The sequence below is a fragment of the Callithrix jacchus genome, chromosome 11 (genome assembly GCF_049354715.1).
Source record: "Callithrix jacchus isolate 240 chromosome 11, calJac240_pri, whole genome shotgun sequence".
Lineage (NCBI taxonomy): Eukaryota > Metazoa > Chordata > Mammalia > Primates > Cebidae > Callithrix > Callithrix jacchus.
Window position 1 is genome coordinate 104,226,001 of NC_133512.1, and position 13,600 is coordinate 104,239,600.

Sequence of the window (13,600 nt, forward strand, 5' to 3'; positions counted from 1 at the left end):
GGAAGCAGTGGTGTGGGCATGGAATAGTATATCCTGCTTCCATTGCCCAGCTGCTATTTTTGGGGACTCCCCGTTTTCTGCAGACCTGTCAGAAGTGTTTGTGTGTATACCTCTTGACTCAGTTAACTCCCGAGTCTTCAAAATCCACCTCCAAGGTGATGCCTGCTTTGGAACCTGCCTCCAGCATATCCGCAGCATTCCTTCCTAAATTTGTCCCAGCATTTACCTGGCTGTCTAGTATTTTTCTGCTTACCGATTTTCCTTCCACTGGGAGTTTCTCAAGGTGCATGATTAGTTTTAATCATCTCTGAATCCCAGAAAGTAACATGGTTCCTGACACATGGTAGGTGCTCATTAACTAGAAGGCTCCCCTCTCACCAGGCCTCACATCTGTGAAGATCCAAAAGCCATTCTTTTTAGTTGTGAGTCAGGCAGTTAAGTCCGAGTAGGGTAGGTGCTTGGAGGTGGAGAGTGGGTAGAAGCATATGTTGTCCTTGAGCCAGAGGAGGGACAAGACTGGGCTCCGTTCCTTCAGAGCGTGACCAATGGACAGACCGAGGGGAGCTGCAGATGATGGGGCACAAATCCAATCCAGGTTCCCCAGGGACAGCTGGGGTGGAGAAGCAGAGCAGAGGGTCTGTGTGTGTGTGTGTGTGTGTGTGTGTGTGTGTGAGAGAGAGAGAGAGAGAGGGCGCATGAAGATAACTGTGTCTGTAGTGGTGGTATATATGTGTTGTCACTGGTGGGATATTGAAGAATTTCTGTCCTAGAGCCCCAGATCAATAGTGGAGAGAGGAAGGAGACACAACAGGAAAGCTGTGGGTGTCTAAATGAGGCATATCTCTATGCAAAGTAGGCCCAGGAGTGAAAGGATTGTTGTTTTGTATCAGCCAGTCTCCTCACTGTTCTGCTCAGAAGGGGAAAGTACAGCTGGAATCAGGACTGCAGTTTACAGTTAACATATGAATAGAAGGAAATTGGCCAAGGGTCATTGGTGTTTGTGATAGGAAAGGGGGCTTTGTTAAGGAGTGAGTTGTGGGAATCGGAAGGTGTAGGGTAAGTGGCAAGGGGCCAAAGGGGAAGGGCCTAAAGTGTAAAGGGAGTCTGGGAGAGGCAGGACCTTTGTAGCTTAAGGCTGTTGGTTGCCTGAAGGAGGGTGCAATAGAAAAGAACTGGATCCCAGCTGGAGAGGCTAGACTGCTGGCTGGCTGTGCGCATTCACACATTCTCAACTCCAGTAATGTAAAATCAATTTTTTAAAATTGCACTTGTTAAAAAATAAAACATGGCAATATTTAAAAGCTAAAGAAAAAAAAATTACCTACCATCTTATTATCCTAACATGGCCATTTAAATGTTTATATATTTCTTCCAGGCTGTCCATATGCACACCAGAATATACACCACTTTGTATCTTTTAAAAGTTTTATACTTTATATAGTATATATTTCACCTTGATAAAGACTTTATTGTAGTAATTTCAAATAGCCATGTAATGTTTTGTTGAATCCATATGCCATAATTTGGTTAATATATCCTCATGATACATTGCTCAATAACACTGAACCTATTTCACTCAATATTTTTGGCCATTAAAAATAATGCCGGAAGGCCGGGCTCTGTGGCTCATGCCTATAATCCCAGCACTTTGGGAGGCCGAGGCCGGTGGATCACAAGGTCAAGAGATCGAGACCATCCTGGTCAACATGGTGAAACCCCGTCTCTACTAAAAATACAAAAATTAGCTGGGCATGGTGGCGCATGCCTGTAATCCCAGCTACTCAGGAGGCTGAGGCAGGAGAATTGCCTGAACCCAGGAGGCGGACATTGTGGTGAGCCGAGATCTCGCCATTGCACCCCAGCCTGGGTAACAAGAGCGAAACTCCATCTAAAAAAAAAAAAAAAAAAATAATAATAATAATGCAGGGTGGGCGTGGTCATGCCTGTAATCCCAACACTTTGGGAGGCCGAGGTGGGCGGATTGCTTGAGCACAGGAGTTTGAGATGAGCCTGGGCAACATAGCAAAACCATGTCTCTCCAAAAATAATACAAAAATTAGCTGGGTGTAGTGCTGTGCACCTATAGTTCCAGCTACTCAGGAGGCTGAAGTGGGAGTATTGCTTGAGCCCTGGAAGTTGAGGCTGCAGCAGTGAGTTTTGATCATGCCAAAAAAAACCCAAAATTAGCTGGGGTAGTAGTGCACGCCTGTATTTCTAGCTACTCAGGAGGCTGAGGTGAGAGGATTGCTTGAACCATGGGTGTTGTGGCTTCAGTGAGCCATGATCGTACACTGCATTCCAGCCTGGGCAGCAGAGTGAGACCCTGTCTCAAAAATTAATTTAATAATAACAATGCAAAAGACAGAAAGTAGATTAGAAGTTGCTAGGGATGGGGAGGCAGAGGGAGAAATAGTAACTGCAAATGAGTTTCATATTGGGGTGGTGAAAGTGTTCTAAAATTACATAATGGTGATATTTGCACAATTCTGTGAATAGTTCTTTAAAAACCCCACTGCATTGTGTACTTTAAAAGAATGAATTGGCCGGGCGCGGTGGCTCACACCTGTAATCCCAGCACTTTGGGAGGCCTAGGCCGGTGGATCATGAGATTAAAAGATAGATAGTATCCTGGTCAACATGGTGAAACCCCATCTCTACCAAGAATGCAAAAATTAGCTGGGCATTGTGGAACCTGCCTGTAGTCCCAGCTACTCCGGAGGCCGAGGCAGGAGAATTGCTTGAACCCAGGAGGCAGAGGCTGCAGTGAGCTGAGCCAAGATTGTGCCGCTGTACACCAGCCTGTTAACAGAGCGAGACTCCTTCTCAAAAGAACAAAAGAAGGATGAATTACACCTTTGTCGATCAAGGAAAATGACTGAGGCAGGTCTCAGTCATTTTAGGAGATTTATTTGCCAAAGTTAAGGAAGTGCACCCAGGAGACAAGTCTATGCCTTTCTTTTAAGATGATTTTGGTGACTTCAATATTTAAAGGGGTAATGGCAGGACATTGAGAAATACACAATTTCCATGGGGTGAGGGTAGGGGAAAATAGTCATACATTGCCTTTGTCTGGACTCAGTTAATCTGCATTTTTACATAAGATAATGTAGACAGTAGGACAGAGGAAACAATCAGATATGTATTTGTCTCAGTGGGCAGAGGGATGACTTTCAGTTCTGTCCTGTGTCCCCCCACCTGTGAAGATAAGCTATTTACATTGCCATGGTGAACTTTAGCTGAACTACTTTAGGGTAAAGATCTTGGGGACCACATTTCCTTGTGGGCAAAATGTGAGGGAGTTGTGTAGCTTTTCATCTTTGCAGCCATCTTACTTAGAAAGCAAAACAGGGCTGGGCGTGGTATCTCATGCCTGTAATCCCAGCACTTTGGGAAGCTGAGGTGGGCGGATCATGAGGTCAGGAATTTGAGACCATCCTGGCCAACATGGTGAAACTCCGTCTTTCCTAAAAATATAAAAATTAGCTGGTGTGGTGGTGTGTGCCTATAATCCAACCTACTTGGGAGGCTGAGGCAGGAGAATTGCTTGAACCCAGGAGACAGAGGTTGCAGTGAGCTGAGATTGTGCCACTGCACTCCAGCCTGGGCAACAGAGCAAGACTCCATTTCAAAAAATAATAATGATAAATTTAAAAAACCAAAGCAAAACAAAAAAACTAAATGGGAAGCAGGTTTGCACAACCGAGTTCCCAGCTTGACCTTTCCCTTTGGCTTAGTAAGTTTGGGGTCCCAAGATTTCTTTTCCTTTCACACCTTAATAAAACTGTTTAAGAAATAATGCAATGAATGTCTTATGTATGGTTTCCCTTTTGTTTTGCATTATTTTCTCAGGATAAATTTTAAGAAAATCATGGTCTCCAGGATTTTCTGATGTGGATAGAGAAATAAGACATGTATATGAAATAATTAAACAGTGATTAATAAGGAATAGGAAATGACAGCAATAGGAAAGTTTTTATTGTCCTGAATGCATATGGCCAAATTGCTTCCCAAAGGTTTTGCTTTCCTTTATTTCTTCATCAAGGTAACATCCTTAGCAAAACAGGAATGTGCCACTTAATTCAGTTGTCATTCCGTTTTCTACTTGCCTGCCTTTGGCAAATCTTACTGGAGATGGAATTACTTCTCCCTGCCCACTGTTCCCAGCTTGTTTGGGCAGATGACGGTGAAGGGAAGTGGGAGGGAATGAGGGAGAAGTCAAGCTTATTACTTCCCACTGTGTGCTTGTCACTGTGGCTTTGTATTTCTGTGATTTTTGTGTTTAAGAATCTGGGAGTCCTTTACAGTTGCAATCAACATGTACAGGATGTTTTGTGCATACTCCTCACTGTGTTAAATACTTTACACAAATTAAGTAATTTAAAATATGTATGCTATACTAAGAGGTAGTTACTGTGATTATGTCCGCTTCATAGATGAGGTTAGAAACTTGAGGAATGTGGGTAGCTAATCAAGTGTGGAGTCAGGATTTGAAACCATGATCTGAACCCATAATCCTGGCTCTTAAGCACTGTTCCATACCTCTCTAAATACTCTCTTGGGCTGCTCTCAAATGATAATTTAACAAAACACTTGAGTATTCTGAATCATTATTCGGATCTTCTCTGGAGGGGTGGTTACATGCTATTTTTCCTCACCATTTGGCATCTTAAGAAAAGGCTGATCTTCAGACAGCAAGGGCAGTCAAGGAGACTATCAGAAGGTAAATGAAGGTTATTGACATTTAAGGCAGGATAGGGAAATGAAGATTGTGAGCTCTGTATCGGGAGGCTTACCTTTTATCATTTGATGAAGACAACTATAAAATAGATCCCTTTAAACTGAATAAGCACACAATCCACTGCTGGTGCCTTCTAAAAAGATATCAGTGGCAATAGTTACATACTTTTGTGTAGAATCAATTGACTGGACCCACATACACGTTCTCATTTGATCCTTATTAACAATCATTTGGGCTGTCTGATTATCATTTTCATTTTGCAGAGGAGGAAACAAGCTCAGAGAAAGTACATGATTTTTTTAGTTAGAATGAAACTCAGAACCTTGACCTTTTAATTCAGCTGGGTGATGTTTTCCCATTCGTTAATTGCCTTAGTCACAGTTTCTCCAAAATGTGTAAGGAAGGTGAATAAATGGTTTATCATGACATGGGTGAGCAACATTGATATTTTCTAGATGGAAATGCTTCCACCAAATAATAAGTCCTCCAGTATGTAAGGATAAATACATGCTTTCACCCCCCATCAACTAGTTTTAATATTGTACAAAGTTCACTAAGCAAGAACTGAATGAACAGTGGGGTTGAGGCAGTCAGTCTAACTCAGATATTCAGCACTAAGCCACAAAAAGCTTCTGGAATTTGAGAAACTGAGTGTGGTTGTTGCTGAGTTACAACAACAAAAAGAGCATTGTATTTGTTGCAAATGTCTACCAATAGTGACAACAGAGTTCCACATGAATATGCCTGTAAATATGAGCAAACAGGAGGCAGTGCAGTTAAGCACATGTGTTTGGCCAACCCTGGTTTCAAATCTCAGTTCTACCACTTACTAGCAGTGTGACCGTGGGCAAGTTACTTAACCTTTCTGAGCTTTGGTTTCTAATCTGTAAATTGATGAAACTATACCCAAGTATATCACCCTTTCCCACCTGGCTCCTTCAGCTTGGGGAACTACAGCCTAAGTGAGTCTGGGTCTGACTGTAATGGGCACAACTGTGTGTGGGACCAGCGAGGGGCACCACCCTGTCACTGGGACCTGATTTTACCACAGAGCATTTGTTTGTAACTACATTGTACATAGCCCTGTGCCAACTTCTAAGGGCATCTACCCAGGAGAGGTAACATATTTGATCATGGTCTCCAGGATTTTCTGATATGGATAGAGAGATAAGACATGCATATGAAATAATTAAACAGTGATTAAAGACAGTATCTGACAGCCTGGGAACATAGTGAGACCCTATCTTTACAAACACACAAAATTAAAAATTAGCCAGGTGCAGTGGCACCTGCCTGTAATCCTAGCTCTTCGGGAGGCTGATAGGGGAGGCTTGTCTGAGCACGATTTCGAGGTTGCAGAAAATTATGACTGTGCCACTACACTCCAGCCTGGGTGACAAAGCAAGACTCTGTCTTAAAAAAAGAAACAAAACAAAAAAAGAACACAGTATCTGAAAAAGTAATAATGTGCCAGGCACAGTGGCTCACACCTGTAATCCCAGCACTTTGGGAGGCCTAGGTGGGCGGATCGTGAAGTCAGGAGTTCGAGACCAGCCCGGCCAACATAGCGAAACCCCATCTCTATTAAAAATACAAAAATCAGCCGGGCATGGTGGCACATGCTTGTAGTCCCAGCTACTTGGGAGGCTGAGGCAGGAGAATCACTTGAACCTGGGAGGCAAAGGTTGTGGTGAGCTGAGATGGCGCCACTGCACTCTAGTCTGGGCAACAGAGCACGACTCCATCTCAAAAAAAAAAAGAAAAAAAAAAAAAGAAAGAAAAAGTAATACTGCATGGATATCATTGCATTTAAACATAAAAATTAAATATATGAATTACTAAAATATAGTTATTTTAGTTAATTAGAAATGATCTATACATTTGATATAAAATTGAACAGTGAAAAAAATTATAATAAAGAGTAAATCTTTTTTATACCCATAAACCTCAGTCTGTCAGCCCCCTTCCCAGGAGGCAGTCTCTTTCCCAACTATTTCTGGGTACCTCCTCCCCAGAGAGAGACCATAAATACGCAAAGGATATATACAGGCTCCCTTGGTTTATACATCTGGGAGCATGCCATAGGTATTGCTTTATATTTTGATGTTGGAGATTGTGCCTTATCAACATATGTAGATCAGTATGTATAGACCATTTTATTGTGAATTACTAAAAACACACAGAAAAGGGGCTGGGCATGGTGGCTCATGCCGGTAATTCCAGCACTTTGAGAGACTAAGGTGGGCAGATTGCTTTGAACAGGAGTTCAAGATCAGCCTGGGTAACATGGTGAAACCCTGCCTCTACAAAAAATACAAAAATTAGCTAGGTATTGCTGGCTCACGCCTGTAGTCTGAGCTACATGGGAGGCTGAGGCTGGAGAATCTCTTGACTCTAGGAAGCAGAGATTGCAGTGAGCCAAGATTGGGCCATGGCACACCAGCCTGAGTGACAGAGTAAGACATTGTCTCAAAAAAATTTATATATATATATATATATATATATATATATATACACACACACACACATACACATATTTATATATAAGAATTTTACAGTGAACATCCATGTACTTACCACCTAGATTTTACAATTAACATTATAGTGTATTGTTTTCCATCTATTCATTAATTTATCTATCCATCAATGCATCTTACTTTTTGATACATTTTAAAGTGCATTGCAGACATCAGTAGTCTTCGGATATCTGCAACTTACTTTAAAAGTAATGAGTTCAATATTTGTTTATAGTTAATTTTTTTTTTTGAAGTAAAATTTGCCTACAGTGAAAAACACAGACTTTTAGGAGATAATTCAATGAGTTTTGGCACAGACGTACATTTGTGTAACTCAAACTCCAATCAGGATAGAAAACATTACTGTCATCCAGAAGGTTCCCTCATATATCTTCCCAGTCAGTCCCATAGGCAAGAATATCATACACACACACACACACACACACACACACACACACACATTTATTTTTTGAGATGGAGTCTCACTCTCTCTCCTAGGCTGGAGCGCGGTGGTGTGACCTCAGCCCACTGCAACCTCCACCTCCCAGGTTCAAGCCATTCTCATGCCTTGGCCTCCCAAGTAGCTAGGATTACAGGTGCTTGCCACCACACCCGGCTAATTTACTAATTTTTGTATTTTTAGTAGAGGCAGGATTTTGCAATGTTGGCTCAGCTGGTTTTGAACTCCTGATCCCAACAAATCTTCCTGCCTCAACCTCCCAACATGCTGGGATTACAGGTGTGAGCTACTGCAACTGGCCTATATTCTTTTAAAATTGTGTGTGTGTGTGTGTGTGTGTGTGTTTTGAGACAGATCTTGCTCTGTCGCCGCCAGGCTGGAGTGCAGTGGCACAATGTTGGCTCATTGCAACCTTTGCCTCCTGGGTTCAAGCAATTCTCTTGCCTCAGCCTCCCAAGTAGCTGGGACAACAGGCACACACCACCACGCCCAGCTAATTTTTGTATTTTTAGTAGAGACAGGGTTTCACCATGTTGGCCAGGATGGTCTCACTCTCTTGACCTTGTAATTTGCCTGCCTTTGCCTCCCAAAGTTCTGGGATTACAAGCATAAGCCACCATACCCAGCCTTTTTTTTTCCTTTTTTTTTGAGACAGAGTCTTGCTCTGTTGCTCAGGCTGGAGTGCAGTGGTGTGATCTCAGCTCACTGCAATCTCTGTCTCCTCGGTTCATGTGACTCTCCTGCCTCAGCTTTCTAAGTAGCTGGGATTACAGGTATGCATCACCACTCCTGGCTAATTTTTCCACGGTGCCTGGCCTAAAGTATGTTGGAAGGCTATAGCTGCATAGATAGTGATTCCTCTGATGGATCTGGGTACAGTAAATTGAAAACCTTCCAAAAAGGATTCACTATTCTAGATGCCATTAAGAACATTTGTGCTAGGCATGGTGACTCATGCCTGTAATCCCAGCACTTTGGGAGGCCAAGGTGGGAGGATTGCTTGAGCATGAGTTGGAGACCAGCCTGGGCAATGTAGTAAAACTCTGTCTCTACAAAAAATACAAAAATTAGCTGGGGCTGGTGGCAAGAATCTGTAGTTCCAGCCACTTGGGAGGCTGAGGTGGAAGGATTGCAAGGCCACAGTGAGCTGTGATCAGGCCACTGCACTCCCAGCTGGGTGACAGAGTGAGATCCTGTCAACAAATTGCCACAACCATTTGATCTTTCAGCATCTACCACACTGATCAATTAGCAGCCATCCATACTGAGCAAGATCCTCCACTAGCAAAAAGATTATGATTCAGTGAAGGTTCAGATGATCATCAGCATTTTGTAGTAACTACACATTTTTAAACTAAGAAATGTACATTTTTTTAGACATACTGTTACACACTAAATAAACATTAGTATGGGCCAGGCATGGTGGCTCATGCCTGTAATCCCAGCACTTTGGGAGGCTGAGGTTGGTGGATCACCTGAGGTCAGGAGTTCAAGATCAGCCTGTCCAACATGGAGAAACCCCACCTCTACTAAAAATACAAAATTAGCCGGGCATGGTAGCACATGCCTGTAATCCCAGCTACTCAGGAGGCTAAGGCAGGAGAATCGCTTGAACCCAGGGGACAGAGGTTGCAGTGAGCTGAGACTGTACCATTGCACTCTAGCATAGGCAACAAGAAGCTCCATCTCAATAAATAAATAAATAAACAAACAAACATTAGTATGCTGAACTATAACTTTTATATGCACCAAAAAGTTGTGTGACTCACTTTATTGCAATATTCATTTTATTGTGATATTCACTTTATTGTGGTGCTCTGAAACCAAACCCATAATATCTGAATTGTTCCTCTATTTTAGAAGCATTTAATCCACATATGTTATGTGCTTATAGGATCAGCTATAGCCACATAATTTATGAAAAATAAATATGCAGGGCCGTGGATTCAGATATTATTAAGAATTTCAAGACAATGATAGCAGAACATTAAATGATTTTGAGGCCCTGTGTGAATGCATAGGTTTCAAGCCTATGAAACCAGCCTGTGTGCTTAGAACTGTGGGGATAGTATGAAACATGGAGTATCACAGAATTATTATCTCAATATATTCTTTTTTTTACAGCATTTATGTAATACTTTTATTTATTTATTTATTTGAGAAGGAGTTTTGCTCTTGTTACCCAGGCTGGAGTGCAATGCTGCGATCTCGGCTCACGGCAACCTCCGCCTCCTGGGCTCAAGCAATTTTCCCACCTCAGCCTCCCGAGTAGCTGGGACTACAGGCATGCACCACCATGCTCAGCTATTTTTTTCTGTATTTTTAGTAGAGACGGGGTTTCACCATGTTGACCAGGATGGTCTTGATCCACCCGCCTCAGCCTCCCAAAGTGCTGGGTTTATAGGCGTGAGCTACCGCACCCGGCCCATACTTTTTTAATTCAAAATTTTATTTTAAATTGACAAATAATTGTATATGTGTATGGGATATGGTGTGATGTTCTGATATATGTATACATTGTAGAATATTAAGTTAATTAACATGTCATCACCTCATTTACTCATGATTTTTATATACTGACAACATTTAACATCTGTTCTTGTAGCAATTTTGAAATATACAGTACATGATTATTAATCATGGTCACCATACTACACAATATGTATTGAGAACTTATTCCTCGTAACTGAAACTTTGTACTCTTTGGTTAACATCTCGCCAGTGCCTATCTCCCATCTCCAGCCTCTGGTAATCACTGTTCTACTCTCTACTTCTGTAAGTTCAACTTTTTTAAAGTTCACATGTAAGTGAGATCATATGGTATTTGTCTTATTTTATTTCCTCCTAGATTCAAGCAATTCTTCTACCTCAGCCTTCTGAGTAGCTGAGATTACAGGTGTGTACCACCATGGCGGGCTAATTTTTATATTTTTAGTAGAGATGGGGTTTCACCATGTTGGCCAGGATCTCTTCACCTTGTGATCCACCCCCATTGGCCTCCCAAAGTGCTGGGATTACAGGCATGAACCACTGCGTCTGACCCTATTCTAAATATTTCAAAATGAATTACAACCAATGAAAACTTTTTGTGCACAGCCACTCAGCTATTATCACATATGAAATTAAAATTAATTCTTTAATATCACCTAATATTCACTCCATATCATTTTCCCCATTGTCTCAAAAAATGTATTCTTACAGTTTGTAAATTCCTTTAAAATCTATTGTTATGAATTTGAGAAATTTTCAAATGAGTCTAATTAGAAAGTGGGCAAAGACATGAATAGACATTTTACTGACAAGCATGTAGAGATGGTAAATTGCACATGAAAAGATGTTCATTATTCATTGGGGAGATGCAAATTAAAATCAAAATGAGCTATCACTACCCACCTATCAGAATGATTAAAGTAAAAAATAGTAGTAACACTAAATGCTGGTGAGGCTGTGGACAAACTGGATCACTCATGTATTGCTGGTGGAAAAGTGAAATTAGCCACTCTGGAAAACAGTATGGCAGTTTCCTTCTTTCTTTTTTTTTTTCTAGAGACAGGGTCTGGCTCTGTCGTCTAAGCTGGAGTGCAGTGGTGTGATCATAGCTCACTACAACCTCCACCTCACAGGCTCAAGTGATCCTCCCACGTTAGCCTCCCAATTAGCTGGGACTGCAGGCACACACATCACCGTGCCTGGCAATTTTTTTTTGGGGGGGTATTTTTTGGAGAAGGGGTTTCGCCATGTTGCCCAGGCTGGTCTTGCTCCTGGACTCAAGCCATCCTTCTCCCTTGGCCTCCCAAAGTGCTGGGATCGCATGTGGGAGCCACCATGCACCCAGCCTTGACAGTTTCTTAAAAATCTAAACATGCACTTACCATGTAACCCAGTGGTTGTGCTCCTGAGCATTTACCCAGAGAAATGAAAATAAAAATCTGTACATGAACGCACAGAGTAGCTTTATTTGGAAGAACCTCAAACTGGAAACAATCCAAGTGTCCTTCAAGAGGTGAATGTTTAAACATACTGTGTTACATCAACACTATAGAATATTAATACTATTCAGCAATAAAAAGGAATAAACTCTTGATATATTTCAAAACCTTGGATAGATCTCAAATGAAAACAATAAAATCTGATTCTATTTATATAGCATTATTGAAATGATAAGATATAAAGAACAGATTAGTGATTGCCAAGGGTTAGGGAAGTATGGGGAGGGAGGGAGATGGCTATGGCTATAAAAGGGTAGCATGAGAAATCTTTATGCTGAAAATGTTTCGTATCTTGACTGTGGTGGTGGTCATCAGCCCACATGTGAGGAAATTATAATAGAACTCAATACAGACACAATGATCATGTGTTAAACTGGTAAAATCTGAATAAGGTGGCTGGATTGTATCAATATCAATTTCCTGACTGTATTATTGTCCTATAGTTATGCAAGATGTTACACTGGGGAAAAAAGTATGTGAAGAGCATATGGACTCTCTCTACATTATATCTTATAAAAAGGATATATCAAAAATTAGGAATGGGAATGAGAAAGGGAGGCCTCTTCACTTTTTACTTGATATCTTGCTTTTACTGTTTTTACCACATGCCTGCATTATTTTTTTTGAATTACCATGTGTGTGGCTCTGTAAAAAAAAATCACTTCTGGAAACTTCACCTAAGAAAATACATATATAATAAGATTGTTTTGGAAACATAAAGCTAGTTGTTAAGCTTGGAATTTGAATTACAATGCAAGAAAGTGGTTCAGTATTGAATCTGAGTATTGGCACAATCGCAAATTTCATATCACATTACAATTATTGATCAGAGGGAAGTGAGCAAGAAACTAAGAAAAACTGTGAAAACCTCCTTGGATTAGAAGAAAAGAGTGTTCTGTTATTAACATACAGTTGTTTTGAGAGGCTTTCCCCTTTCTTGTTTTGATTCCTTTTGGAAGAAGTAGTTCAGAAATTACAATCTGGATCATGAGTGTAAGAATTAGTCTAGAAATTGTCTAGTTCCTTCAGAGAAGATTAAAGTCAGCCACTGGATTCAGAAAATAGAATGATAAAGTCTTCAAATAATGACTGGGTAGCACCAGGAAATAAGCATCTACAATAAAACATTATCCCACTTAAGCCTGGGAAGATTCAGGATTAAGTTAAGCAGCTAATACATTTGGAAATCAACGGGCAAGATATGCAGTTGTACTGCAGTGTCAATCCACACAATTTTTTATTTTTCATTTTTATTATTTTATGTATCAGAATGTGATCATTTTAAAAAATAAAAAAATTTAAGATATACAAATAAAATGGAAAGATTTTTACATATTTTACCTCAGAATTAATAATGTCCTGTTTTATAGTTTTATATATCAAGATATATGGAGATCATACTATATAGTTTTATGTTTTTCCAATATTATATCCTAAGAATTTCCAATATTCTTAACAATTCTTCACAAATAAGATTTCTGAGACAGAGTCTCGCTCTGTCGCCCAGACTGGAGTGCAGTGGCATGATCTTGGCCCAGTGCAACCTCCGCCTCCTGGGTTCAAGTGATTCTCCAGTGTCCGCCTCCTGAGTAGCTGGGATTACAAGCACACCTCCTGGGTTCAAGTGATTCTCCAGTGTCCGCCTGCTGAGTAGCTGGGATTACAGGCGTGTGACACCATGCCTGGGTAATTTTTGTATTTTTAGTAGAGACGGGGTTTCACCATGTTGGCCAGGCTGGTCTCAAACTCCTGACCTCAGGTGATCTGCCCACCTTGGCCTCCCAAAGTGCTGGGATTACAGGTGTGAGCCACCACACCCAGCCACAAATACAATTTTTGATGGCTATAAAATGTTATCTTCTGAATGTGCCATAATTTATTAAAAGTATTCTCCTGC

The 13,600-nt window shown here is 41.0% G+C and overlaps 1 pseudogene across 1 annotated transcript in view; it reads left to right on the forward strand.

Moving 5' to 3' along the window:
- Window positions 1-13,600, forward strand: part of LOC144578425 (heterogeneous nuclear ribonucleoprotein A1 pseudogene) — a 48,568-nt pseudogene that overhangs the window by 3,951 nt on the left and 31,017 nt on the right. The window lies entirely within an intron of this gene.